Source organism: Streptopelia decaocto (assembly GCF_964273445.1).
Source record: "Streptopelia decaocto genome assembly, chromosome: 16".
NCBI lineage: Eukaryota > Metazoa > Chordata > Aves > Columbiformes > Columbidae > Streptopelia > Streptopelia decaocto.
Genome location: NC_138671.1, coordinates 10,787,516 through 10,802,943, shown reverse-complemented (window position 1 = coordinate 10,802,943; position 15,428 = coordinate 10,787,516). Strand labels below are relative to the sequence as shown.

Here is a 15,428-nt window from a genome sequence, read left to right as displayed (position 1 = left end):
TGCGTTGAAATTATATTGAATATTTTTGTTCACATGGGCACTTGCTCATGGAAATAGCTGCCAGAGGCACGAGAAATAGAATGGAATATTGCAAGGGCATTGTCCTCTTTCTTCAGGCTCACAAAATGCATGCACTTACCTTGAATCCTTCTGTGGAGACAGGCCAGCGTTGTCCCTGGGAGATTTTATAGTGTCTCGTCTGCAGATGCTGCAGATGCTCCCCCTTTCTTCGGTCAAAGCATTTCTGGCAAACCTTCTTTGGCAAAACATTGTCTGGCAAACTAAGGACATAATTGTCATTTGATTTGAATGATATAATTAGAACATTTTATATATCTTACTAACTGTGTGAATACATCTATAAATAATTTGTCAAGAGTGTCAAGGAGAGAATCTAGACTACTCAAGGCACTTAGAGAACTTGGATGCAGGGGCTTATGGTTCCTATTGCTGGCTTTCTCAGTGATTTGCTGCTTGACCCATGGTAGTTTGCTTGGTATGTTTATGTCACAACTTTTCAACCATGCAATGGGGTTGATAACATATATGATGCTTTAGAATCATGCATTGAGAGGAAGAGAAAAACTATGTCAAAAAACAGCAAATAAATGTTGTTAAGAGTCAACTTTCAGTGATATTTTCTAAAAAGTAAAAATTCAAGATGTATTACAGCTGAGTTTTCTGTACATAGGACACTCTCAATAACTGGGTGGGTATGAAATACAGTGAGTTGGAAATCTGAACCCAAGTAATGGGAGGCTCTACATATTGAAAATGAACTCTTGAATAGCTTCCTGAGCTGACTTCTGAGGTATCAAATTAAAATATACCCTTGTGTATGCATAGATTTTTTTTTGCATATTTTATTTAAAAAGTGAGGCCCCAAGAAACTCTGCTATCTCACTGATCACACTCCTATACTTCTTACTTGCGTTTGATGTATCCTTGTTCCTATAATTGGCTGCATAAATAACCAGTTCCCTCTGTCAAATCTGAAGCTCCATAGGTTCCCATGGCCCCTCCTACCCACAGCTCCCCAAATGCACATGCCTTACCCTGCTATGCCTGTACACACAATCACACATATCACCTCATTATACAGTTCCAGATACTACGTATTCTGATGAAACCTCAGTCTAGAGCTGCTGTGCCATCAAAATATTCAATGTTTACACATTTACAGTCCCAGAAAAATCTAACAATACAGTACTGGTACGAGAGCATTAGAGGTTGTAGGCAGTCTTGTGTAATGCTGATGGTATGGGAAAATGAGATTTTCTGGTAGCCCAGGACACTAACTGATCTAGTTTTATGAAAAGGTGTAATCACTTAAACTTCTTCAGATCCTCCAGATTAAATACATTATTCTGGTCACTTGCATTTCAGTCATTAAAATACCTCAGTGAATAACAGAGAGAAGAGGTTAGAAAAACAATGTCTGGAGTCTAATGTAATATACAGCCTTGTGCTGTAGGAGTCCTTTCCAAGAGTGCTCTGGCACTGCAGCACTCACGTTTTGGGCCCCAGACTGGAATCCAAACCCAGAGCTCACTACAGACAAGTTATAGAGACAGTCAAATATCTCAGAAAGCTGATCTTTTGACATTGGATAGGAAGAACTGCCCATTACCAAAGGACAGTGTGGTAATTTTCAGTTCTTGTCTAGTGAAATATAGTAATGTGGAGGACATTTAATATCTGATTTGAACATGCAACCTTCACAAAATAATTCTTCAGAAGGGTTTAGAGATATATAAAGGGTGAGTGTCAGAAGGATGGAGCCAGGCTCTTCTTGGTGACAACCAATGATAGGACAAGGGGTAATGGGTTCAAACTGGAACACAAAAGGTTCCACTTAAATATGAGAAGAAATTTATTCTCAGTGAGGGTGGCAGACACTGGAACAGGCTGCCCAGGGGGGTTATGGAGTCTCCTACTCTGGAGGCATTCAAGACCCGCCTGGACACCTTCCTGTGTAACCTCATCTGGGTGTTCCTGCTCCGGCGGGGAGATTGCACTGGATGAGCTTTCAAGGTCCCTTCCAATCCCTGACATTCTCTGATTCTGTGAATAGGGGCCTGCGGAACTTCGCTATATGTTTAGCTGCCAGTCACATATCCTTTGAGAAAGACAAAGCAGTCAGTTACCGGGAACATATACTGACAACAGCATTGTTTTCCTTTTTGGTTGAACTGGAACAGATCGCACTCGAGGTGGAAACTGTAAAGCTGAATTCCTCCAGGTTTTGCCATGTCCAGCACCAAAGTCCTGTGTTAATATTGCTCCATGCTCACCAAGTCTCTCCTCATTTCTTAACAGCTGTCATCTCAGGACAGTAACACCAACTGCAGTTAAGAGAGTACTACCGGACTGCTAAAGCAATGAATGTAATTCTAATAGAAGAACACAACTACTGCATGCAGAAAGGGCAAATGTTATTTTGGGTTGTAGTGCCAAAACTGTATTTGTGGACGCTCTCAGTGAATGCTTCATGAAACCACTAGTTAGGGTGTGAAGGAAAAGCAGTGTTGATTTACCTGGTTTGAATACAGCTGTGGACACAGATGAAAATAAAGCCGTTTAAGAATTTATCTATGGCCATACATGTAATATAACATCCTTGGATGAGTTTAAATAGCCCCAAAAAATCCAATATGATTGTGTTTATAAAACACACAGAAATAAGGAATCAAAGGGAAGCAGTTTTAGTAGACTGAAGACCACGTAATGATACCAACATAGAGGTCCAGGGCAAAGGTATGCTAATTATCAGAAAAGAACTGATAAAATGCAACAGTCATTTCATCATAGAAACCAATCGGGTTGATTAAGCATGATTACTCTGTTAAATACATGTTGGCTGCTCTTCGTTATCTTCTTGTCCTTCATATCCTTAGCAATAAATACCAAGAGGACATAGTCTGTCATCCTTCAAATATTAATAAATAAAGTGAAATGGAGCAGCTTCCAGTTCCACTGAGCCTTCTTCCTGACTTTTTTAAAGACGGGTATAATATTAGCCTTTTTCCAATCATCTAAGATCTTTCCTATGTGTTGTCATTTTTCACCAATTATAAACATAGACCTTGCAATTCCATGGGCAAACTCCTTCAGCATCCTTTGATGAGTCACACCCAGCCCCATGGATACAAATACATCCAGCTTCTCTGAGTAACCCCAGCTTCACTAAGTAGTAGGTTAGGACTTCCCCACTGTTGGGTATCCCTTTCCTTCTCAAACTCCCTTGGAAGATGCAGACAGGGACAAGCTTTGCCCATGAAGACTGATGCAGAACAGGTGCTGTATACTTAACTGCAGTAGACACATATATTCTCTGAACTCCCTTCTGCATCATCCATAAAGAAGTCTTATGCTTAATATCCTTAAGTGCCCAACAATTATTTATATTCCTATTTTGTTGCCAGTCCTTGGCTCCACCTCTTATATACTTTTGTGTTTTAGTTCATCAAGAAGTTTGCTGCTCAGCTAAGATGAAATTCCCAGTCTCCCTGCACAATAAGGTAGTTCATTCCTGAGGTCTCCATAATTTTCCTTTAAACCCTAACCATCTCTCCTGAGCAGTTGTCTCTTTCACAGCTTCTGCCAAGTGTGTTCTAACTAGCAGTTCCCTGAATACAATGAATTCCGGTCTTACAAAGTCTAGAGGGCTAATTCTGTTGCTTACCTCCCCAGCTCTCCACTAGATCCTTCACTCAGTCATCATGAGGCTGCTGCAGCTTGAGCTGCCATCTGGGATCGTATTTATCACTAGTTCATCTCTCCTTCCAGTACTCAGCATTGTCCATCCAGTATTTGCATTAGGATATTGGCATTAGCACAGTCTAAGAACTTCTGGCATTGCTTGCCCAGTGCTCTTGCCCTCTCAGCAGATGTCTATATGGCTGAAATCCTCCCAAAGGCAGAGAAGACTTCTGCCTTTCTACTAGTTGTAGAAATCCTCCTCCACTACTTTCTCTTGGCCGGATGGTCTATAACAGACCCCATCTCAACATCCCTCATTTTTCTTCCCTCTCTGACAAGATGTCTACAGTTTCACACTGGGGCTTTGGACAATGAAGGAGCACTTAACATAAAACATAAATTCTCCGTATCTTCTTAAGCAGTCCATACCCTCCCGTGACCATGTTCCGGGAGAGCACACTATCCCACCATATCTCTATGATTCTGACCATGTTCCCCTTCTCCCTTGCAAAATTTTCACATTTGCAGCTATTCCTCTGTCACTTCTGGTTTAAGTCCTCTTCCCATGATGAAGCTGATTTCAGATGCTTGTCATCAGGTTAGGAGTCTCATTGCAAAGACCACTTTCCTTCTTAGTCCTCAAATACAGATGTCCAAAAACCTAGAGGAACTCAAAGGTGATGCTGATAAGCTTCCAAACATGGTGTGAAAGCTCCTATTTAAAAATCTGTTTGGATGTCACAGGACTGACAGATGACTAATGTAATCCCACAGTATTAAAAGAGCTTATGGGAACTACAATGCGGTAAAGCCGATGGCTATAATGGACAAATCCATAGAAATAATAATATAGAAAAAAATTAATGAACACAGGAAAAAGGTCTTCCATTCTGTATTTGTAAAGAGAAGTCTTACTTCACCAATGTGCTTGCTTCCTTGAAGGCCAGATAAAGCATGTAGATTTAATTACAAAGGCTGCATCTGTAATGCTGAATAAATCTGCTTCTGAGTGCGTTCTCTGATATCAGGTAAAATGACGCAGGATGCCTTGCAGCCAGCACTCGGTGCTTTTCACCACCAGAATTGCCTGGCTGCATGAGCACTGCATAACCTTTGGCCTGGGTCTCTGGTGTTTAGTAAATGCCTACTTTCCCTTTCACACCAGCTAAATAAGATCTAAAGCATAGCTTCTCCCCTGAAGGTTTTAATAGGTGACATTAAATGATGGCATTGGAGGGAAACTGCAGCACTGGCATCTGTGTCCAAAAAAAATGGGGCATTAGCTGTGAGAGCAGTTTTCAAAGGTAAAACTGTTTGGACTAGATTTGGAGGGTGGACTTGGCAGTGCCAGGTTAATGGTTGGACTCAGTGAGCTTAAAGATCTTTTCCAATCAAAACCATTGTGTGATTCTATTATTAGAAACAGAGGAGGAAACTAAAAAGATTGGGAGGTCAACATGGGAAGTTCAGGGGAAGTTTCAGGAAAAAACGAGACTTAAATTTTTATCCTTTCCTCCACATGTTCTTTCTGGAATATAAAGATTATATCAATCCATATTTACAGGCAAACTAACTTGAGGAATTTTCTTCCAAAGATATAAAAATCCTGGTCATACGAACACTCAGACAGGTATCTTGTAAAATGTTCTGGGATACACACCATCTGCTTTGGATTTAATTCAAAGAGATTATTGGTCCCACGCAAGTGAAAAAAATTTTGTGACATGGCCTGTTGGGCATTCCAGCTTCTTGCAAACAAGTGCTCTGTAATTTGAATTACCACATCCAGACTCCATACAGATTTAGCTCCACAGTTTTCAGTGAGTTAGGTCACAGAAAACTGGCTGATTTCCTCTGTCCAGGACACCACCTCTCCTTGGCAAGAGGGATCTGCTGAAAGAGGCAGCAGTATCCTTATGCAAAACAGAGGGAAATGGATCCTGCCAGCAACTGACTTTCTGCCACTTCTGTTTCCATCCCTACAGGGCCTGGAGTCCACTGGGACTAGAATCAAACCACAGCACAGTCAGAAGAGGCAAAATGAGAGAAATCCCTGGGTACAGATGGTCCTGCACAGACATTTGTGCTGGAATGATGACATCCAGACATACTGAAAATGGACTCCATCCCACTTTCTGTAAGTCCCTAAAATGTGATTTCCCTTCCTCTGTGTTCAGTAAGCATGAGCTGGGGAGAAAGAAAGGTGCTCATGAGCACAGGTGAAGTGTGAATGTGAAGCACTCTCAAAGGCTCTTGAGTTTGTGCCCCAATGCAAACCTCAGTTTCCACTTTGCTTCTTAGAGCAGCATCATCAGCCTTGTAACCTGTCTAGTTAGAAAGAAATTCCAGGTCCAGTATCTCCATGTCATTGCCATGGAACCACCTTCAGACCTCCTGCTTAGGTCCTCCACTCCTGCCCTGGACTGAGCTGACCAGGACCTCCTAGCCAGTGACAATAACAGGAAAAGCAGCATGGTTGAAAGCCCCTGGCCTCCATTTCAGTCTCACTGGTGTTTGAGAAACACCTAAAGCAAACCCAGTTGGATTATGTGGAAATCAACCAGTTCAAGAAGGCACCTTCTTGGGAGTCAGTACACGTGGCGTAAAATTTAACCTTGACAGCAGTGAATTTCAGTACAGAAAGGTAGCTGAGTTGGTGAGCTCCCATCTAAGCCTTTGAAGCAGCACAGCCTCAAGGTCACTTTCACACAGTTCATGCTTTCACAACAGCATTGGGTACCTTTGTTACTTCTTTAGATTCCTTTACCATGCAGCTATTGTAGATTTCACAGATGTTGTAAGGTGGTTTGTTCAAGTCAGATGGGCATCCAGTTGGTGAATATCAAAATCGAAAGTCCTCATCCATGGAATCTCCCCACTAAATGGAGGGTGCTTTCTGAAACATAAGTAGTTTCCTCCTTTGCGCTGAGCTTGCCCACTGTTGAATGCAACTTTTCCTGAAGATTAGCACCAATGGTATTAAACTTTTACCTGACCACAAAGGTGGAGAGAATGTATTCACATAAGCAATTAGCAGGAGATATGAAGATGGCAATAATCTCACCCTGTCCCTTCAATGTCATGTCATCAGCAGTTACGTTGGCAGGAGGCTTGGCAATTTTCCTCTTGTCCTAAAGGAGCTCGATGCAGAAGAAGCAAAGCAGCCAAAGACTGCCCAGGGCAGCAGACTGCAGCTGTGACCAGGTAAGCCCACCTGTACTCTTCCTGGTGCACAGCATGAAATTCATGGTCTTCTCACCCACAAGCAATCTGTAAGCCTCCTATGTGAGGCCCATATTGTCCATTTAAAAAGAGATAACTTTGTCTTGTAGATCAATGCTATGTCTTCTGCAGCATTTGAGCTGTGACGAAACCCAAGGATTCTGGAGTCCATACATGGACTGACAAGAAGGGTTGTCAGAGAAGATTTTGAATGTCCCAATACCAACTAAATAGTAGATAGTCTGCCTCACGGGATGCATGGCATTCAGGAATTTGGGATTAGCATTTTGCTCTTTCTGAGAATGCCTGCCTAGTGGGAAAGGTAAGACCCAGCACAAAGAGCAATGAGTTCAGAGTACAGCACAGAAGCCCTAGTTACCATGTCTCCAAAACAAAGTTAGTCCCACTATTAACTACCTTCTGCCAAGCAGCCCCATGGAAGGAGTGTTTGGCTATGAAGTGAGAGGTGTCTGTTTGTCACTCTTGTCAGCAAAGGAGGGATATGCATACTCAACATCCTCCCCTTGTCTCTGAGAGCCTGGTCCTTTACCAGTAACTAAGGATGTGTTCTGGGTGGACGCACTGTCCTCAGCCCTGTCTTGAAGCTTGGCCGCTCTGGAGCCAGACATTCTGACCCTCTTTTGAGTTAAGTCCCCTTGCCATGTCAACAGTTGTCTATAAACACATATGATACATATTACTAAGAGAGATAAGAAGTTGAGAAGATAGTTGACAAGGTTCTTTGCTGAGGTACATTTCTGAAAGTATGCTTTTTTTCCTTGGGCTGGTCTGTTACGTTTGCGTTAGGACATTTATATTTCTCTAGTAGGTTATGAGGGTTTTTTATGAGATTTAACAGCTTTTTCTGCTAAATCATCCAGCAGCATATTGAAGACTCCTTTCACCAACCTGAGAATTTTAGCTGAGAAGCTAAATATCCAAAATTAATTACTTTCTCCATATTGTCTACAATGTAGTTTATGGTGAGACAAGCAATCAACTCTCACTTATCAGACAGGGTGAGAGATGCCCTGATCGGTAAGACAGATCAGTTTATTTGTGTTATACAGAAGCCACAGAGCACTGTGCAATCTGAGTTACATGAGCAAAGTGCCTGTTCTGCAGAGATAATCAACAAGTAACTGGATCCATTCAACAGTGCTTTAGGTGTTTAGGTGGGCTGTTGTTCAGGAGGAAAAGATCTAATTAAATCCATATTCACACATCTGCATAGACCAGATCCTGAGCTGAAACCCAGGCTGGACACTAGATCATGATGTAGATACTTGCAAGGTATTGTAGGCAGAAAGCTCATTCTGAGCCAGGGTTACTTGCCCTAGTTAATTGCTGATGAGGTCTCCAGGTGTTTCTGCAGAGGCATTCCAACAACCTCACATTTCTGCGAGTACCGGCAGCAGGGAAGAAATTATTGAGCCTGAGAAGCAATTTTCTGCCCTCTTTTTCTGCTTTTCTTTCTTCATACTCTAGAGTACTGAGACGCTGCCTTCATCTCGTTCATTTCCCCTGTCTTTTTCTAAACTGTTTGACATTATGCCCAGCATAGTGACTGGCAGCCTTTGCCTAAGCCCATCTCTTAGGTATCAGTTGGTATTTGCAGGAATCTTAAAAAAAAGGATGTTGTTTCAGCATGGATTGCCTAAATTCACTTCCACTGGGAAATAAGTGTTTAGCATCAGTTTCCTTATATTCCAGGGGGAAAAAAAAATGTTCAGTGCCTTGATTCTGCCTTAAAAACACATATGGCAGTGTGAGACCTAGCTACTAAAAGACCACTTTCTTGTCTAATGCTTTTTCTCGACAGATTCTGTAAGTTAGAGTAGAATAATAGCACCCCTCCCCCTCCCCCCCCCCCCCAAAAAAAGGCATCAATTCTATTATTGAATCAAGGTATTAACATATATCACTTTCCAGGTTAAAAAAATAATCACCCCAAAACAGGAGAGGTTGTGATAGTGACACACCCTTTCCCAGGAGACAGAAAAATCATGTAGAATGAAGCTACACTTAGGACTCTAGAAAGACCAGTGATACAGAATGGAGTCTGAAGTTCCCTGACTTGCTCATGGTTTTCCCAAAACAAAGAATTCAAATCACTTCTTACAGGATTTTCAGCTTGTAAGAGCTGTTGTTGGCCATACTGGAATTATGATAGAGCCTGCCTAGGCAGATCAGTTTGTTTGGTAGCTTCTGACAGACAGTCTGACAGAGAATGTCCAACCGCTGCTGTAGCAGCATTTCTGCTGCCCTCTGTGTAAAACGAGAGCTCACAGGAATGTCAGCACAAGACAAACAGAAATGTCAGGATGCTGCTCTGTAGCAAAACTGCTCCTCCCTACACTTGTGGTAGGATGTGTTCGGACACTGAACCCTGGAGATGGTAAGAGCACATTTCCCATATTAAAAGGTTATTTATCAATTCAGGTTAGATCTGCTAAGGTGCATGCTTTCAATGTTACCTGCAGAATATTTTTAATTTGTCATCTGGTTAGGAAATGTGCCATTAAACTAACATATCTGATAAATATGGCTGAAGGAATGGGCTGAGATAATTCCTGGAAGCAATAAGTGATTTCCCAGGAAGAACTGCTGAGTATCATAATTAATGAGACTTAAAACCTGCAGGTTGAAAGCCAGTGTGGGCCATCCATTCTTTACCATGGCAAATGTAAGCAAAAACTTCTGGGTCTACACTTGTGAGGTCAAGCTGAAGTCGCAGGTTGGCCATGGGAATAATGACCTTGTTATGCCCTGTCCCTTCTGCTTCAGAATCTAAGTTCTGCAGATCGTAATGTAGTTGTGATTTACCTTCACTACATGTCAAGGAAAATCAATGTGTCTGTCGTGGGGGGAACTTTGATGACAAATTTGTTGCTAAGTATCTTACCACAGCATGGTATTCTTGGAAGTCCTCAGAATGAGTTAACTGAATAAGAGAGGCAAATAAAACCCACAATTTGGGATTAGAGGATGGACAGCATTCAAATGTGCACCACAGGTGCACCATTACTCACACATCTCCTGTCTCCACAGCTAACATCAGCAGAAGAGATCTGGGTAGGACATTCTGGCCAAGGAAATGACATTCAGGATGCCCTTTCTATCACCCACCAAAGCAGCTGAGGAGCTCCTGTTACAGAGCAGGTGAGTGGGGTGGGCATGTTGGGAGACCACTGGGTAGAAAAAGGTAATTGAAACAGCAAGCAGCCGGAAGAGGAGGAAGGAAGGGGAAGAAAAATAAAGTAAGGAAAGGGTATGGTACTAACCCCTGCAGGCAACTGTAGCATAACCTAAAATAAGCTGTACTTGTGAGATCAAAGGTCCATGTAGCCCAGCTTTCTGTCTTTGAAAGTGATGCCCAGCAAGGAGCGGCATCTTGCCTAAGGGAACGTGGAGCGGCACTTCTCTAAAACTCTCCTGACTCCCTGTAATTTGTATTTATAGAAGTCCTGAGCAGGACACGATGTCTGGATATTAAACAGCTCATGGTGGATTTTTAATTGCTTCATTTGTCCACACACTTTTCAAACCCATAAACTGTTCTCTGAACGTATGGCAAGTTACTGTGATCCTCTGCTGCGGCTAACATAGAAAGCTCCCTCCAGTTCAATTCACTTTGTTATTGTCTTTGACTCAATGTTACAAATATATATCTTCTTTGCACTTCATCCAAATTTTCATATAAAGTCACATATTTGAGGAAGTAAAAATAAACAGCAGAGAGCATCTCCCAGGTATCAAGGCAGACTATGCTAACCCACAGTACATATTTATACTGCAGCAGGATATTTTTCTTGTAGTATTTTCAAGGGAAATTATTTCCAAACACTAAGGCTCCTATCACTTCAGAACTTCACCACAGCCTCCTATATAACATCAGCAGATAAATTTCCTTGGTGCTCTGCCTAATAGTTTCCTTAATTGCTCTCCGCATCCATCCGAGATGCTGAGGGAAGCATATAAGAGCCTGATCCCCTTGGAGACCAAATCAGCTGTGTAAAGGAGAACAGCTCCAGCAGAAGACAATGACAGTGATGTGTCACCAGACAGCCAGCAGCCAGGGTGTCAGCATGCTGGTGGCCTGTGTGGGAGATGAGCATCTGGGGGTTCTAATAGTGCTTGCATCCCTTGTCCTGAGGAGATCCCCTGCTCACCCTGCAGGGGTCTACTAGGGACAGACCTTCTGCTCCATGTGGCTTGTCACAAAGTACTGGGAAAGTTAGAAACATAAAATCTTTTAAAATGGAAAAGACCTTCAAGATCATCAGGTCCAACCGTTTACCTAACAATACCAAGTCTGCCACTACACCAGGTTCCTAAGAACACCATCTACCCATCTTTTAAACACCTCCAGGGATGGTGACTCAACCACTGCCCTCGGCAGCCTGTTACAATGCTTGACAACCCTTTCCAAGAAGAAATGTGTTGAAACCTGGAATTCAAGACAACTAAAGCACGTAGAAACTGGAGATAGGACCTCTTTCTGCAGACCCTTTTCCTGGGTGTATGGCAGATTCATTGGAAAATTCATCGAGAATTCAGCTGTTAAATTTAGCTTTATTTCCTCAGACTCTTTGTCAAGACATTACTTCCTTTAATACAGAATACTTTCAAAACATTCTATAACTGGAATAGTTAGCTCAGGATATACAGATGTCCCTCTAGCTCAGGAGTTCACAGATCTGAGATCCTCTGCAGTGGGGAAGAAGTTTTGTTGGAACATATGCACTGTATCTATTTTAAACTTTCTCTCCAAGATGGACCTTTATGGCCACATTGGAGCAGTGTTTCCCCCATGATTAGTCAGTACTTGTCAGCTGACAAGCAGCCCAACTCCACAGTTTGTCAGCACAAAAGGCTATCATTCTGCAGCTATGGCAATAAATATCCAAGAAGAAGGAATCTTTGGTTTCCCTCCCCTTGCTGTGCTATTTGTGCCCTAGTAATTGTTCATAATTTATGGTCTTCTCAAGTGAATAGTACTGCTAGTTCAGCATGAAAGAAAACCTGAGAATGTAACTTTTTTCTGCGTGCTCTATCTACATGTGGTGTATCTTGTTTCAGCTACCACATTGCTATAGTTCTTATATTTTACAAGTTAAAGAATTCTGAAAAAAACAGTCTCATAATAGGTCCATAAAAATAACATGAATTAAAGGGTGTTTACAGTGTTTCTTAAGTTAACAGCGAATTATTTATCAGTTTTGAAAAATCAGTGTTTTTACATACCTTCTAATGTATTCCCCAAACTAACTCTGTTGTTCAAGGAAGCAAGTAAACAGAACCCCAACATGAGAATTCTTTCCAATGGGGAAAAAAAGGAAGCTTTTAATAGATAAAAATAATATTTCAGATATTAACACTTCTACATAATTCTGCTAGGTATTATGGGGCAAAGTGGGATATATACACCCTCTCAGAAATTATAGCACCTTTTCCAGGTAGGATCAGTAGCTGACTATGAAATGTAAACATAAAAATAGACATGACGATCATCACAGTTTCAGTTGTAAGAAAGCTATAGATACACTTGATAATTTTCTATAAAAGTGCATATGACACCAGCCATACCTGGACAATCCCTGACAGATGCTTGTTGAAAACAGATCCTTAAAAGCATAGGCTAAAGGAGGCCATGCAATATGATAGATACTCTGTTGGACCATACAGTTTTTCTCGTGCAAATATTTCCTTAATATTTACTCCAAATCCTTTTTACTTCAAACTAAACAGTTATGATACTGGTCATATAAACCTAAATGTCTCTTAACGCAAACCTTTATGATTTGACAAAATTATTTTTAGACTCCCACACCCAGTCATTACTTTTCTTGTCTTTGGACTTAAAAAAATGAAGCTGCTTCCATACCTTTTCCTAAGTCATATTCTTTATATTTATCACTCCAGTTCCTCTCATTGTTCTACAGAAAGATTATTCTTGCCTCAGAAGAGGTCTATAAAATGTGCTCTACTCAAATTAAGGTAGAATATCACTAACATAACCTATTTCTGAGAAAGCAAACATACACATCATGTACCATAGAAAGAGTACTTACACTAAAATTTGCGATAATTACATTTACCATCATTAGAACAGTTTCACATTGTGGAGCATGTATAAGCTTGTACCCCAAATTCCTTTTCTCAATGGCTCAGATGACAAACTCAATACATTTCCCTGTTGGATTTCCCAAGGTATTTTGTTTCTTTTCATTGCATTTCCCTCTAAAAGGAGAGATATTCTGCTCAGTTTTCCAGAGCTACTTTTAAGTCTGGGCCCACACCCCCCTGGCAAAGTGCTTCAGTGCCCCCTTCCCAAAAGACACAACACCTGTGGCTGCTCCTTCCAGCCCAAAGTCTTTCCTTTCAGCACTGATGACCCCACCCCCCTCCAGGCCTTCCTTGATCCATTCCACCTGTCTCAGTTCTTCCCCAGCGGTGAACACATGAGAATGGCTGACCCACCTGCTTGGATTTTAACCTTTCTGGTGTGATTCAAGCATCTTATTGGGCCAGGAAGTTTCAGCAGCTTTAAAAGCACGCATTCTTAAGCAAGGCCTAGTCGGCAGCCACCCAGAGGACTCACCTGGGCGGCTCCATGCTGCCACCCGCTGGCAATGGCTGCCTTGAGCAGCGGGCCTGTCAGCTGCTGCCTGCTGAGCTCCCGTGACTGACAGGAGCCTGCTGGAGCCCCAGCCCAGAGGAAAGCTGATGGGGCCTGTGCCCTTAGAGCAACAGCCAAAATGGTGAGGCCACAGCCACTGTCCCAACCGATGTCTCTGGGCCTTGGGTTCCTCTGCCTGATTGCCTGTGGTGACAGAGACACCGACTCTCCAAAGGGCCAGTGCAGGGAGGCTGCAGGCAGAGCTGCGTCTCCATAACCACCAAGTGACAGCCACCGGCCTGGCCAGGGGTTCACGTGCAGCCCTGGGACTCCTTGGCCCTTGATGGATCTCTGGTGGACAGCCCGGCTACCTTCCCTCAGTGAGTGCAGTGAGAGCGCAGCCGGAGAAAAGGGACATGGCCTTCTGCAACGCTGCTGAACCTCAGAGCAAGCCCAGCCCTGTCTTCATCCTCACCCAGACAGGGATTCAAGGAGATGTAATTGCGAATTTGTGCTTCTGATTTTTAACATTGCAGCTGAGAAAGGAGCTGTGCTGCAGCAAGTGTCTCTGGGATAAGAATAGCATCTGCCGTCTTAGGACACAACACAGTTGTCCAGCTCCTACATGGCAGCACGTTGCACTGAGATATAGAAGGCAACCTCCCCCCCGAGGAATGTCTTGGAGTGCTATTAGTGGAAGCACGTCATCTGCACAAACAGGCCTGACCCCGCGCAGGAGTCTTGCAAGAGCGGGACTATTTTGAGCTTTTGGCAGTGAGGATGAAGGGAGACAACTGATGGGCTGCTCCTCTTGACAGGAACAACCTCCAAATCTCTCTGTGGCCTTTTCTTCTCCTCTGGGAGTGACTCTGGTGAAGGCTGATGGGCAATCTGGTGGGACCTCAGAGCCCAGAAGGCAGGGCCAGGAGGGAGCTGTGAATTTTCCAGGGACGTTAGTCCAAGTCTCAGTCCCATCAGCACAGCTCAGCCGTGTCCTGCCTGAGGGTGTGCACCTGTCCCTGAGCTTAGGGTGCATGGCTGCTGCTTTATTTTCAATGCCATCCTGGAGAGCCAGAGAGATACCAGTGGGTGTGTTACTCTGTGCAAGTGAAACACACAGGAGGCTGGAGGAAGAAACAGTTGACTTTGCAACCCAGAGTCTAAAGAAGGCTGGTGTAAGTCAGAACAGACACATTTATAGCTACGGTGCAAGAGCTGCTGCTTCAGTGACCTGCCTGTCGTTTCTCACCAATGCCCTTTGTGACAGATCTTTTGTACAAGTCAGCACAGGAACTTACCAGTGCGCCCAGGAGCCATCAGCCTGCTCACTCCTCTTCACGCCTGCCTTCTTCTCTCTTCCCTGTGCCTGGCTTTGCTGGCTGCAGTTCCTTCATGCTGATGACACATCCTCAAGCTTCCATGGTGCAGGCAATGTGAGACAAAGGGCAGTGCAGCATCTGTAAAGCAGGATGTCAGAGAGTCTCTGAAGTTTATGCTTGTCCAAGCCATCACAGCTGACAGGGATACTCATGGAAGCTGTGTGCCATCCAGAGTCTGCCCAGTGCCACCTAAGCTTTGGGGAAGCCTGCAGGTGTGGCCAGAGATTCTTGAGCCACTCAAGAGGAGCAGGCAGCTCCTCAGTGAATTTAGGGAGGCAAGGCTCACCACAAGGGACCCTGGCTGTGGTGGCAGATGAATGTATGCTGTCAGGCAAGGAGAAAATGCAGGGCATGAGGAGGGATGAACAAGACTGGGAGTCTGCTAGGGAGCCACAGGAAAAGTTGTGCAGTGTGAGGAGAAGGGAGCACCAGGCTGGCATCTCTGCAACATGTTGGGTGGCTTTCTTAATGTCCTTGTGATTGAAAACTGAGGTCTGCTCTTA

General features: G+C 43.3%; 1 long non-coding RNA gene across 1 annotated transcript in view; it reads left to right on the top strand.

The window, feature by feature from the left end:
• Window positions 1–15,428, top strand: part of LOC309447055 — a 75,201-nt gene that overhangs the window by 28,238 nt on the left and 31,535 nt on the right. The window contains exons 5-7 of the long non-coding RNA XR_014185552.1: window positions 5,688–5,839; window positions 6,794–6,906; window positions 9,976–10,086. This is a non-coding gene — a long non-coding RNA (uncharacterized lncRNA). The remainder of the gene's footprint in view (window positions 1–5,687; window positions 5,840–6,793; window positions 6,907–9,975; window positions 10,087–15,428) is intronic.